Here is a 12,074-nt window from a genome sequence, read left to right as displayed (position 1 = left end):
TTTAATTAATGTGTTTTCTGTTGGAAGTGTTTTTAATAGATGTGTCTTCTAACTAAATGATTTTCATAAACAGGAATGTGTCTTTAATAGATGTGTCTGCTGTTAGATGTGCCTTTAATAGATGTGTTTTTAATAAATGTGTCTTCTGTTTAAAACTTACTTGGATATGTCATTAATTTCATAACTACTTTAAATCAGGTAAGGTTTAGATTTGTTCCGGCACACCCTAACCTAAACTTTGAATACAATTCCAAACCTTTAGTAAAGAAGACTAACTTTATTTTAATCAAGACTACAGAAATAAAAATGAAATAAATAATTATTTGTCATATGATCTGAAGATAATTGAGTATAACCCAAAGTTCACCGTTCATGAAACCAAACAAAACAATAAACTTGAAGGTTATAAATTTGAAGTGCTGAAGTAATCTGTCAATAAACTTGAAGGTTATATGATTCAGACCACCCATGTTGTTTGATGACAATGGAGTATTCTTCATATACATACCTGTAAATGATAAATGTTACTCAGTGCTAGAATGGTAAAATCAAAAGGTGAGTTCAAAGTGACTAACTGTTGTTAAATGATTGTACATCCTCTTTAGGAGTAAATACTTCTGCCAAATGCATTGGAAACGCCGGAGTAATCTGTCTCTGATCTGGAGGTATCCATAATCCTGCATGAAAAACCATTCCATCCAAATGATCATCGTGAAATTAAAGAACATACATATGAGAAGAATCTTTAATATGAGCACCAAGTATATTCCAGAACTAGTTTAAAAAATTGTTATATCATTAATATACAACTAGCTAAACAAAAAATAACTTTCTATCAGCTACACTTGGATCACGTCTTTAGGAGCTCCCCCCAAGTGTGTAACCTTGTAATTTGTCACATTATCAAAAATGTCCTTAGGCCTTACCTTCCTAAGACAAATATTGGTTTCGAATTGCACTGCCATGCCCCAAGAAAGGCACCATCCATTGCAATGAAACATAGGACCTGTCCATAGATACATCGGGAAGAGATCCATTCGAAATAGAACTATCACGAGCGAGTTCAAATACGCGCCTCTATGGCTATAAACTACTCCTTTAGGCCTTGTGTGGTTACAGAGGTGTAATTAACACTTATAGGATCCATTTCACTCTTTGGCCTAACTATTTCAAACCCTTTGTCACCATTTGCTAGTAGCATCTTATACTCATAACTAATTGAAGAAGTGTCAATTGTTAAATCAGAATCAGAGTCAGCAATTAGGACTAGAATTGACAATTTTAATGATGTTCTTTTGCATAGCAGGTCCAATACGCTGTGCGCGACTTCGAGCAGTTGGTAGTCTACAAAGAGGATCTTAGCTTGTGAATGCTCCAGCGGGACTGAAACCATAGATGCATTGAGGCATGAATTCATGGTGAAGATAATGGATCCAGCCATTAGGATCGCAAAATGCAGCTCATACTTCTACTAGAACATTAGGTGATAATGTTGCAACCTGTTTCAAAACAACATTGAATATATAATAGCATCAATGATTGAATCCATTCACCTTAAAGAATTTAAGGATGCTTCCTAATATTTTTCTTAGTACAAGTTTCAAACACTTTTGATGTGTCTTACCCCATTTATACTCCAAAAGAACCATAAACAAGTGATGTTCTCTCCCTGCAAAAACTTGCTACTCTCTCCAAGAACCTTATTGGAGTCAGAGGAACAAGATTTGCAGAACAGTAGAATAGACCCTCCATTGATTTCCATGATCCTTGCTCCTTACGATCTTTGGAAAAGTTGCAAAATTTAAGTTATCTAAGAAGTTAATATGGGCATACTGTCTTACAAATTAGCTTACACAAATCATATTAAAATATGGAACTGCAAACAAATAATTTGTTTTAATTTATAGTAAAGCTAATAAGAAGAAAATTGAAATTTCAAAACATACAAAGATCGCAAAGCCAACTTAAAAAAATCCAATAACGTAAAAAGAACACCTGAAGCCTAGTAAATGAAATAACTATTTACTCTGAACTGAAAAAAAATAGAATTGAAAAATTACTGACATGAGGAACATAAAAATTGAAAGTTGAAACAGCACTGCAAAGAGGAAGTAGTTACTATGTTGGTGGGCGTGCGTTGTGGCGAGCAGGGTCGCAAGCGCGGTGGCAAGCGGGGAGGAGGCCATCGGGCAGCTGGGGTAGCGAGCGTGCCTTCGATGAAAGGGCGGCACGACGATGCTGCGGCAGTTGGGTCGCGGCGGGTGAAAGACTACATGAGGAAGGACGCGCCCACTGAGGCACGGTTGAGGAGAGCGACGTGAGGGTGGGTGGTGCAGCGCAATGGAGGACGTCGAGGTGAGGGAGAAAGAGGCGATGCCGGCGCTAAGTAAAGTGGCGTTCTCAAGGAGACAACATCGGCGCTGAGTAGAGAAGAAGAAAAGAAGAAGAAGAAGAAAAAGAAGGAGGCACAACGGAGAGAGGGTAAGGTTTAGGGATGGGTGAAAGCAAAATAGAATTAGGGTACATTTTGAACAGAATTATTCAAATTCAGATTTTTTTATTTTTTAATTATTTATTCAATAGTGTTATTTTTTTAATTATTAATGATTGTTGGTAATAGTTGGCATACTTAAGTGTTGGTAACGTATATTTTTCCATTCTATATATTTTACACTAAATACAATATAGAGATGTATTTTAGTCTTTGTCTCTCCGTCTTTGTCTGTTAGCTTCAGTCTCTCTTCTAAACATAGTCTAATAATAATTTTTTTTAAAAGTATCCTCATTCAATTTTTTAAATTCTAATTCTATCTTTACCTCCACAGAGTCTTCTTCTTTCTCGCATAAAAAAGATTCATTTTCTCACTTTTCTCTTCTTTTTCTTCTCATTCTGGCCGGCGACTACCTATTCTTCGGAAAACTCAGATCTCGCCGACCTCACTTCCTTCCGCTTTCTCCTTGTTGTCGCAGCCTCGCCTCCTCCTCTTTTTTGTTGGCTGGTGTTTGATGGCTCACCTCAACCCCAAGCGCGATTCGCTAACATCATCTCTTTTGTCGGGCCTCCTCACTCAATCCCGATCATTTCGCCTCCTCCTTCTTCTTCAACGCTTTCTTCTCTGAAACACTCAGCAACCTATCTAATAATTCTTCTTCATCCTCTTCTCTTTCTTTCTTTCTTATATTTATTTTTTTTAAATTTTTATGATCTTAGTTACTAAGTTTCCATATTGATTATATTGAAGAAATGAATCTCGTGTTTAGATTTAGGATTTTGTGAAATCATTGAATTATGTTATTAGAATTGTATGTCTTTTTTAATTTTGGTGTATGTACGTATTATTTGGTTTGTATTAGGATATTCATCACATTAAAAACTCAATGACTAATTTTTTAAATATTGTAAAGGCATAAAATAAGTAATCTTTTCAAACAAATAAGTTTCATTCTCATTCTTCAATAAGTATCGAACTTAAAAGAGATGATTAAACTTTATGTAGGTATATATTTGTTGGGTTCCTCAATGGTAATATATTTGATTCTTCTAGAAAATCTTTATACTATACAATGTAGCTTCGCAAAATTTGGATTTTAATTAGGAGGGATTGATATGTATGAAAATTTTGGTAATAAAATTCATTGGAGCCATCACCAGAAGATCATCGTCATTATTTTTATTGTTTGCTATGTTTTGGATCTTAAAATGATTGTAATTAGTGTAATATTTTACTTGTATGAGATTTCTTAGTCAATAATATAAAAAAATAGATTTTTTTCTATTTCTATTGTTTTGTTATATTCTTTCGATCAGTAAAGTTCTATAAGCTTTAGTAAAGTGTCATACTCATAAAAAGTTATTGTTTTTTTCGTGTTATAAATAAATAGTTATAATTAGTGTAATTTAGTGTTATTATTTTCTTTAATTAATAAGAGTAATTTAGTAATTATTTTTATTTCAATTTTTATATTTATCTTAAATCAAATAGAATTGAAATACAATTCAATTTTATACACCTTAAATTAAATAAAATATAAAAACTCAATTAAATTTTTGTCTCTTAATTTCTATTTTTTAGTTTTTATCTTTTATTTTGTATCTTCTTTCAAAAATCAGTCTTATAATTTTATGACCCACTTTTTGTTTTTGTTTTTTTTTGGCCAACAAATTTAACAACCAAGAAGTAAGATCCAGTGATCAACCCATCTTTATTGATTTATTTTAAACTTTTAATTATCGTTTAACTTTCAAACATACTTAGGCAAATGATTTCACCCAATTTAAACAACAACCAAAAAAAGATTTGGCTCAATTTATATTGCACAAATTTTTGATGTTAGATATGCAAAATATCATTTATCCAAAATGGTTCTGAACGAATTTAGTATTAAAAAATTGATATTTATTTTAAGAGATGAAACTAATTTGATAGTGCAGATAATGGTGGAAAACTTTTGATACGAAAGTACTTTTGAAATTATTGCCTAAGATAGGGTCTAGTAGTGTCATGTATGGATACAGTGGGTTATTGGGATTGAGCCTTCTCGCAGTAGAAAATAACCTCTATTTAAAATTTTTTATTAAATAAAACATCATCTCGCATATAGCAAGAAAGTTATATAAAAAAAATTTTGAAATTCTAAAAACTCATCTCGTAAATAATAAAATAGTAGACCGCTTTTTAATGTTCATATTGAAAAAATAGTGGTATTATTTACTGTTATTAGAATTTTATGTGTTATTTAAAAATGTGAAAGACGACTATCAATAAATTAAAAAGTTCGATTTAAGATTTTTAACCATAAAATTAATTTATTGATTTATTCTAAACTTAAAAAAAAATTGGCCACGTAATATCAAAGATCAAATTTATTTATCAACCAAATTTAAATTTATTAACTCCCAAATCGAACTCTAAATTTTTTTTCTTCTACACTTCTGAGTCTTTGATTTGTGAATTGTTATTTTAAAAAAAATATGTCTCTATATCTATTAAAATGATGACAACAATTCATAATAGTAAAAAACATAAAAAAATTAGCAGCGGTGCCGGTAAAGCAGTAGAGTCTGAGAAACTGTCTGTTTTAAAAAAAATGAAAAGAAATGACAAATAGGTTTATTTGTTTTTATGTGGTGCTAAAATTAAGTATATCCTTTTGATGGACTAAAGGTAAATAATAATGACAAATGTGTGATTAGTTACTATAGTAAATATTTCATAATATAATTACAAGGTCATGGGTTTAAATTATAAGAATTATAATTTTTTATGGATATTTATAACAAAGGACATTTTATAACAAAAGTATGTATACTAATTAAGATCTTTAATCTCCGTTATATAGTAGATGCTGATAAAATATATTATTTTAATAGATACCAAAATTTTATTAATTTTTTTTGATAGAAAAATTTTGGACCAGTTATAAGTTTACCAAGTAAATTTCTTTGTATTTTTTAAGGAAAAAAAAATTATTTGTACTCATAAATTTTACGAACATTGACAAAAGTACTCATTAAAAAAAATTTAACGTTGTACCTATCAAAGATGAGCTTTGTATGATAAAAGTATCCAAATTCTAATTTTTTGTTGACTTTTTAATAAAATTTCCAAACTACCCCCACTTTTTATCTTCAACTTCAATCTCACCACAAATATTTCTACCACTTCTGGAACTCTACCCTTTTCTGTATTTGACATTTCCAATCTTCTGTTGCCCACTCCTTTGGCTTCCAATCCTCTATTGCTGCCCTTTAAAACGGCTTTTCACTGCTATACAAACCTCCCAGAGTTGACATTATTGTCAAATTGAATGTCATCGTCAAAGGCCCTGCCTCACCAGTGCAGCTCATGCTTTCGCAGCCGCCGTCCCCTTCCAAGAATCTCGTCACGTTCTCCGAAACTCTTGAAGTTGATGCAAAAGGCGTATCACACGACTCCACCAACGTGACTTGTTTTCTCGGCAAAATCCCCTTCTTCAATTTTGACGATGCTCCTGGCGAGGCTGCTGTCTCTCCTCTCGCATGATTGCAATTGGATTGAAGAGGAAACATGTGAGTCAACAAAATCTTCATTTCTGAAGCAGGCCGTGAGACCAAAAGAGATATGCAGCTGATGGTTATCAGTGGCTAAGAGAATGGGGGTTGAATCTTGGCCTCCCTTTTAATTTAGTTTTCAACCTTACGTTCTGTATTGATTCTGATAGTAGAAGACAGGAGAGACTCTAGTTTTGTCTTCAAAAGTGGTAAGAGCCAGAACAGAGTTACTTGCAAGAATAGTTGTGATAAAGTGAAGCTTGGTAGAGAAGACACGAGATACTTTATTTTTGTCTCCTATACTGCAGAACCAAAAATAGAGAAGAGAGTAGAAGATGACACACAAATGTATCCTGGTTCGGCTACCCAATACAATGTAGCCTACATCCAGTCTTCATCACAATAATGATGGAATTTTACTATCTTTTCAACAGATTACAAACACCAATTCTCCCTAGATCTACCCAATCCTATCTGGGACAAGTCCAGATTCTAACCCAACCTGAACTTGACTAGGACTCACCCTACCTTTCAACTGCAAAGTACTGATCCAACTTGCAAGGGAATCCCCTTAGGATCATGACCACAAAACAGAAATACATACAAAGAATTTCTGAAATAACTTAGGCTTTTTCTCCAAGTCTAGCTCACTGCCTTTTCCCACTCATTGACTTTTTCTTATAAACCTCACTATGTTTGCCTTTTACCAATGAAACTCAAACAGACTAAACTGAGAAAAAGAATTACAAAATAAAAACCATGAAGGAGAAGAACTTGAATAGCTCAAGGAGCTATGAAAACCAAAACAAGTGCTCTTTCTCTCTTGCCACAATCCTTAGCCGTTTACCCCTATTATAGAGGAGTGAAGCTTCCAGGGCTTGTAGCTTGCTTTAGCATGATGCATGAGCATCTTGTCTCCTTTTTTCATTTGTTTTTAGTTATTTTTAGTTAAGTTTTAATATATTTTAGTGCAAAAATTCTCTTTGGATGTTACTTTGAGTTGTTTTAGTATTTTTATGATTTCAGGTAAAATTCAGAGCAATTTGGCAGAGTTTGGAACAAAAAGGAAAAGAGCTAAAACTGCCCCCCTAGGCGCTAAACACGCCAGCAAGCTTTGAAAACAACAACGCTCTGCCCCCTTATGGGCGCTAAACGCCCATCCAGGCAGTCTGAAGCCAAGTCCACACTCTGGAGCATCTCTAGTTGGATTTAGCCTTTATTAGTTATCTTATCTTTTATTTTTGTAATTTTTTTTACAAACAATATATTTTAGTTTTAGGATTTATTATTTATTTTATTTCCAAATTAAATTAGGTTAGATATAAAAGGAAAAACATTCACCCTTTAAGAGGGCTAATTAGGGGGATCTTCAGACTTTTAGATATTTTCTCTTTCGCACTTTTCAAAACCCTAGTTTTTCTCTTAAGTCATGAGCCACTAAACCTTCTTGGTTAAGGTTAGCAGCTCTGTTTATTTCTATGAATTAATTTTATTACTTTTCTATTTTAATTAATGTACTGATTCAATTTCAAGGATTACTTTTGTTCTTAATTTTATGAATCTGGGTGGAACGGGAGTATGACCCTTATTCTAGATGTGTTCTTGTGACCCTCGGGAGAGGTCTTTCACCTGGACACAGCTTGAAAGTAAATTCCTCTTAAATTGCTAATTACTTGAACTAATATGGATACGTGACATATGATCCATTTAGTCTTGGGTAATTAGGGATTTTGTGGTCATAAACTAAATTTGAACTTAACCCTCTAATCGGAATCAAGTGACCAAGGGATTAGCGGTTGATGAAGATTAGAGGAGACTAAACCATTAAGGGATTAGGGTTTAGTCAATTACAATTTGTCATGAAATGAATCTTGCATGATTAAAATAGTTGGTAAGAAACCTTAATCCGGAAAAGTAAACATCTCCGGTACCTTAACTGTTTTCTCTCATTATTTTCACACCAAACTCAATATTTGCTTTCTTTACTCTCATTCTATTGTTTAATGCTTTTGAAAATCCACACAACCAACTTTTTTGTTCGCTTGACTAAGCCAATCAGTTGAGCATTGTTGCTCAGTTCCTTAGTCCTCGTGGGATCGACCCTCACTTACTTGAGGTATTACTTGGACGACCTGATGCACTTGCCGGTTCAGTTGTGGATAATCCTAAATTTTGCACTAAGTTTTTGGCGCCGTTGTCGGGGACTGACGGTAGTTGACAACTACCAGTTGTCTGATTGCTTAGATTAGGTGTTTTTCTAGTTTTGTTTGTTATTTTTCTTTAAAATTTTTGAATTTAATTTTATTTATTTTTCTTTAATTTTTTATTTTAAGTTTGTTGTCCCGTTAGTGATTTATTCTTTTCCAAAATTTTCAAAATTTTTAGTATTCTTTTTTTTAACTTTTGAAAATTTTAGGTTATTTTTCTTTCTTATTTTTTTTGAAATCTTTAGTTTAATTTCTTGCTTTATTTTATTTTATTTCTTTTTACATAGGATACCTCACTGGGAGTTCTCTATACTCTAACATAGAGACTCCCACTTTACTTTGTTTTCTATTTGTTTATGAGCAGGAATAGGGATAAAGAACCCCTTCTTGAATTTGATCATAAACCTAAAAGGACCTTGAGACGCCGTTTGCAACAAGCTAGAGCTTACAGAGCCGGTGAGAATCTCAATGACACTTTTGGGAAGGAAGCTAAAGAGCTCACCCTGGATCCTAATGGCGGGAATCCGAATGGTAATGAGCAAGCAAGGAGGACTCTAAGCTCCTACTACCCCCACTCATGACTTTTATGGGTGCGGCATTTCGGTACCTGCTATTGGTGCTAATAATTTTGAGCTGAAGGCACAGTTGATCACTTTGGTGCAACAAAACTGCCAGTTTTATGGACTCCCCAGGAAGACCCGAATTTATTTATTTCTAATTACCTGCAGATTTGTGACACTGTGAAGACTAATGGAGTGAATCCGAATGTCTACAAGCTCATGCTCTTCCCATTTGCTGTGAGGGACAAAGCAAAGCAGTGGCTAAATACTCAGCCAAAGGAGAGCTTGGATTCTTGGGATAAGGTGGTTAATGGATTTTTGACCAAGTTATTCTCACCTCTGAAGCTGACTAAGCTGAGGATGGATGTTTAGACTTTCAGGCAGAGAGATGGTGAGTCTCTCTATGAAGTTTGGGAGAGATACAAGCAGATGATCAGGAAGTATCCCCGGACATGTTTTCAAACTGGACCAGGCTATAGATTTTCTATGATGGCTTATCTGAGATGGCAAGAATGTCTCTAGACAACTCTACAAGAGGTTCCTTACACATGAAGAAGATGCTTGAAGAGGCTAACGAGCTTATTGAGATGGTTGCTAACAACCAATATCTTTACTCTTCTAAAAAGAACCCGGTGAATCCTATGAAGAAAAGAGTTATGGAGGTGGATATCCTGGATGCCATTCTAGCACAGAACAAGATCATGTCACAGCAGATCAGTATGATTTTTCAGCACTTAAATGGGATGCAAGTCTCAACTGTCAGTACTCAAGATGCATCTTATGACATGAGTGGAGGCTTCAACCAAGGGGAGAACTATAACTATGCTCAAACCACTCCTGAGCAAGTTATTTATATGAAAAATTCCTCTAGAAATCCCAATAATGATCCTTATTCGAATACATTCAATCAAGGATGGAAGAATCACCCTAACTTTGGGTGGAGAGAGCAACCCTAGAAGCCTCAGTAGAACTTCAACAATAACTCTCAGGGTCGTTTCAATCAGAACAAGTTCAATAATTTCAACAACTGCCAATTTCAAGCTTCTCAACCACAGCAGGCATCCACTCAGCCTCATAATACTCCTGACTTGGCCTCTTTAGTTGCAGAACTTTCTAAGACCACTTATAACTTTATACAGGAGACTAGAGCTTCCATTCGAAACTTGGAGGTACAAATGGATTAGCTGAGCAATAGAATACCTGAGAGATCCCCCCAACACTCTTTCTAGTGACACAAAGGTAAACCCAAGAGAAGAGTATAAGGCCCTCATAATGGATAATGAATCCATACTGAAGAATGAGGTGCAAGTTACAAAGGGGTCAAAGGAGAAAGAAGCTCTAAAAAAGGCTGAAGCTGTATTGTTACACGCCCTACCTAGGGCGCCTATTCAAGAGCTTGAAGCACCACAACCTTAGAAGCTCTAGGAGGAGACCAAGGATGAGCAGTTCTCTCAATTCTTGAAAATCTTTAAAAAGCTACAAATCAATATTCTTTTTGCTAAGGTTTTGGAAAAAATACCTCCCTATATGGCATTTATGAAAGACCTACTCTCCGAGAAGAAGGCCTTGAAGGGAGATAAAACAGTGGTGCTGACCAAGGATTGTAGTGCCCTCATTCAGAGCAAGCTACCTAAGAAGATGCCAGATTCAGGGAGCTTTCAGATTTCTTGTACTATAGGGAATATCACTTTTGACAAAGCCCCTTGTGATCTTGGCTCAAGTCTCAATCTGATGCTCTTTTCTGTAATGAAGAACCTGAGATCAAATTCAAGAAGCACAACCTAAAAGGATAGCGTTGAAAATAGATGATAAATATCTGAGACAGGCACATGGGCTAGTGAAAAATGTCTTAGTCAAAGTTGGAGAGCTCTTCCTCCCTGCAAATTTTGTAGTACTTGATATGAGAGAAAATGCAAATGACTCCATCATATTAGGAAGACAATTTCTGCACTGGAAGAGCCTTAATTGATGTAGAGGTGAATTAGTCATGAGGCTGTGGAAAGACTATTTGGTGTTCAAGATTTTTAAACCTTCACCAATATCTGGAACAGGCTAGGGTTGTTGTATATGTGTGATTGAGTGTTATATTTTTGGGATGGATGACTGAGTTTTCTGGGTTAGAATTTTTTTGGGTAAGGTATGATTTTTGTTCTTAACGTTTGTGATATTTTTTAAATATTCCTAACATTTAATTTGATTAAATTTTATCTTTAATATTTTCAATTTGTATCAAAATTATCCTTGGATGTTAACTTCATCTAAAATGTTTGGTACAAAATTGAAAATATCTATGATAATTTTGACATAAATTGAAAACGTTAGAAATAAAATTGAATGAGTCAAAACGGTTAAGGACAAAACGGAATCAAATTAAATATTAAAGGTATTTTTATAAAAATATCACAAAAATTAGAGATAAAATACATACTTTTATTTTTCCATGAAGGAGACATTGGGTGGAGTGTTAAAAAAAAATTAGATAGGCAAGCACCCGACGGCCCTCCCCACTAAAGCACGTGAGATAAGCATTGCAAGTTTGGTAGGCAATTTTTGTTTGTTTACAGGCTCAATTTTTTAGCTTGACCCGTTTTTCATTGGGTCATTGGACTTCGACCCATTTGACACCACTAATTATGATAAGAGATATCAATGAGTTAATGCTTAAAATGACTTCTAAAATTTAACCTCCAATTTAATTTAGCCCTCCAATTTTCAATTGATCCAAATTGTATCTTGAAACTTTAAAGCGTGACTCAAGTTGGCCCCTCTGTCCATTTCTTTCACCAGAAAAATGACATGGCACAATTATACGACGTCGTTTTGCTATTTGCGTCTAAACGATGTTGTTTTACTCCCCCTTTTTCTTCTTCCTCCTCCTCAAGCAGCCATGGCTTGGGTACTGCCTCGAGCTTCAGAAACCTCAAGTATAGTCTCAACCTCAGTTTTAGACTCATCTCTTCTTTTTTTTTTCATTCTCCCTCCATATAGCCATTAAATTCGTCACTCACACTCTCTTATTTTCTCCATGACTTCTCTCCAACTCATTTTCAGTGATCAACTAATAATCATCACCTTCAGTTGCACACACATAAGCAACTGCTTCATTCACAACAACAACCACAACCTCTTCCACTTTCTCCATTTCACTTCAAATTGATTCTTAATTATATTATTATTATTATTATTATTGAAAAAGAAAATATAGGATGGAGGCTAGGGTTTTGGTGTAGCACTACAACCTTAATTCACTCTCTTCCTTCATCGAGAGTCCCTACT

General features: G+C 34.4%; 1 pseudogene; it reads right to left on the bottom strand.

Moving 5' to 3' along the window:
* Positions 1–326: 326 nt before the first annotated feature.
* LOC112717308 (probable CoA ligase CCL13) lies at positions 327–1,791 on the bottom strand (annotated as a pseudogene).
* Between the last annotated feature and the right edge of the window lie 10,283 nt (positions 1,792–12,074).

This window comes from Arachis hypogaea, chromosome 10, assembly GCF_003086295.3.
Source record: "Arachis hypogaea cultivar Tifrunner chromosome 10, arahy.Tifrunner.gnm2.J5K5, whole genome shotgun sequence".
In the NCBI taxonomy this organism is placed as follows: Eukaryota; Viridiplantae; Streptophyta; class Magnoliopsida; order Fabales; family Fabaceae; genus Arachis; species Arachis hypogaea.
Note: the sequence above shows the minus strand (reverse complement) of the source record. Positions and strands in the feature narration are given on the sequence as shown.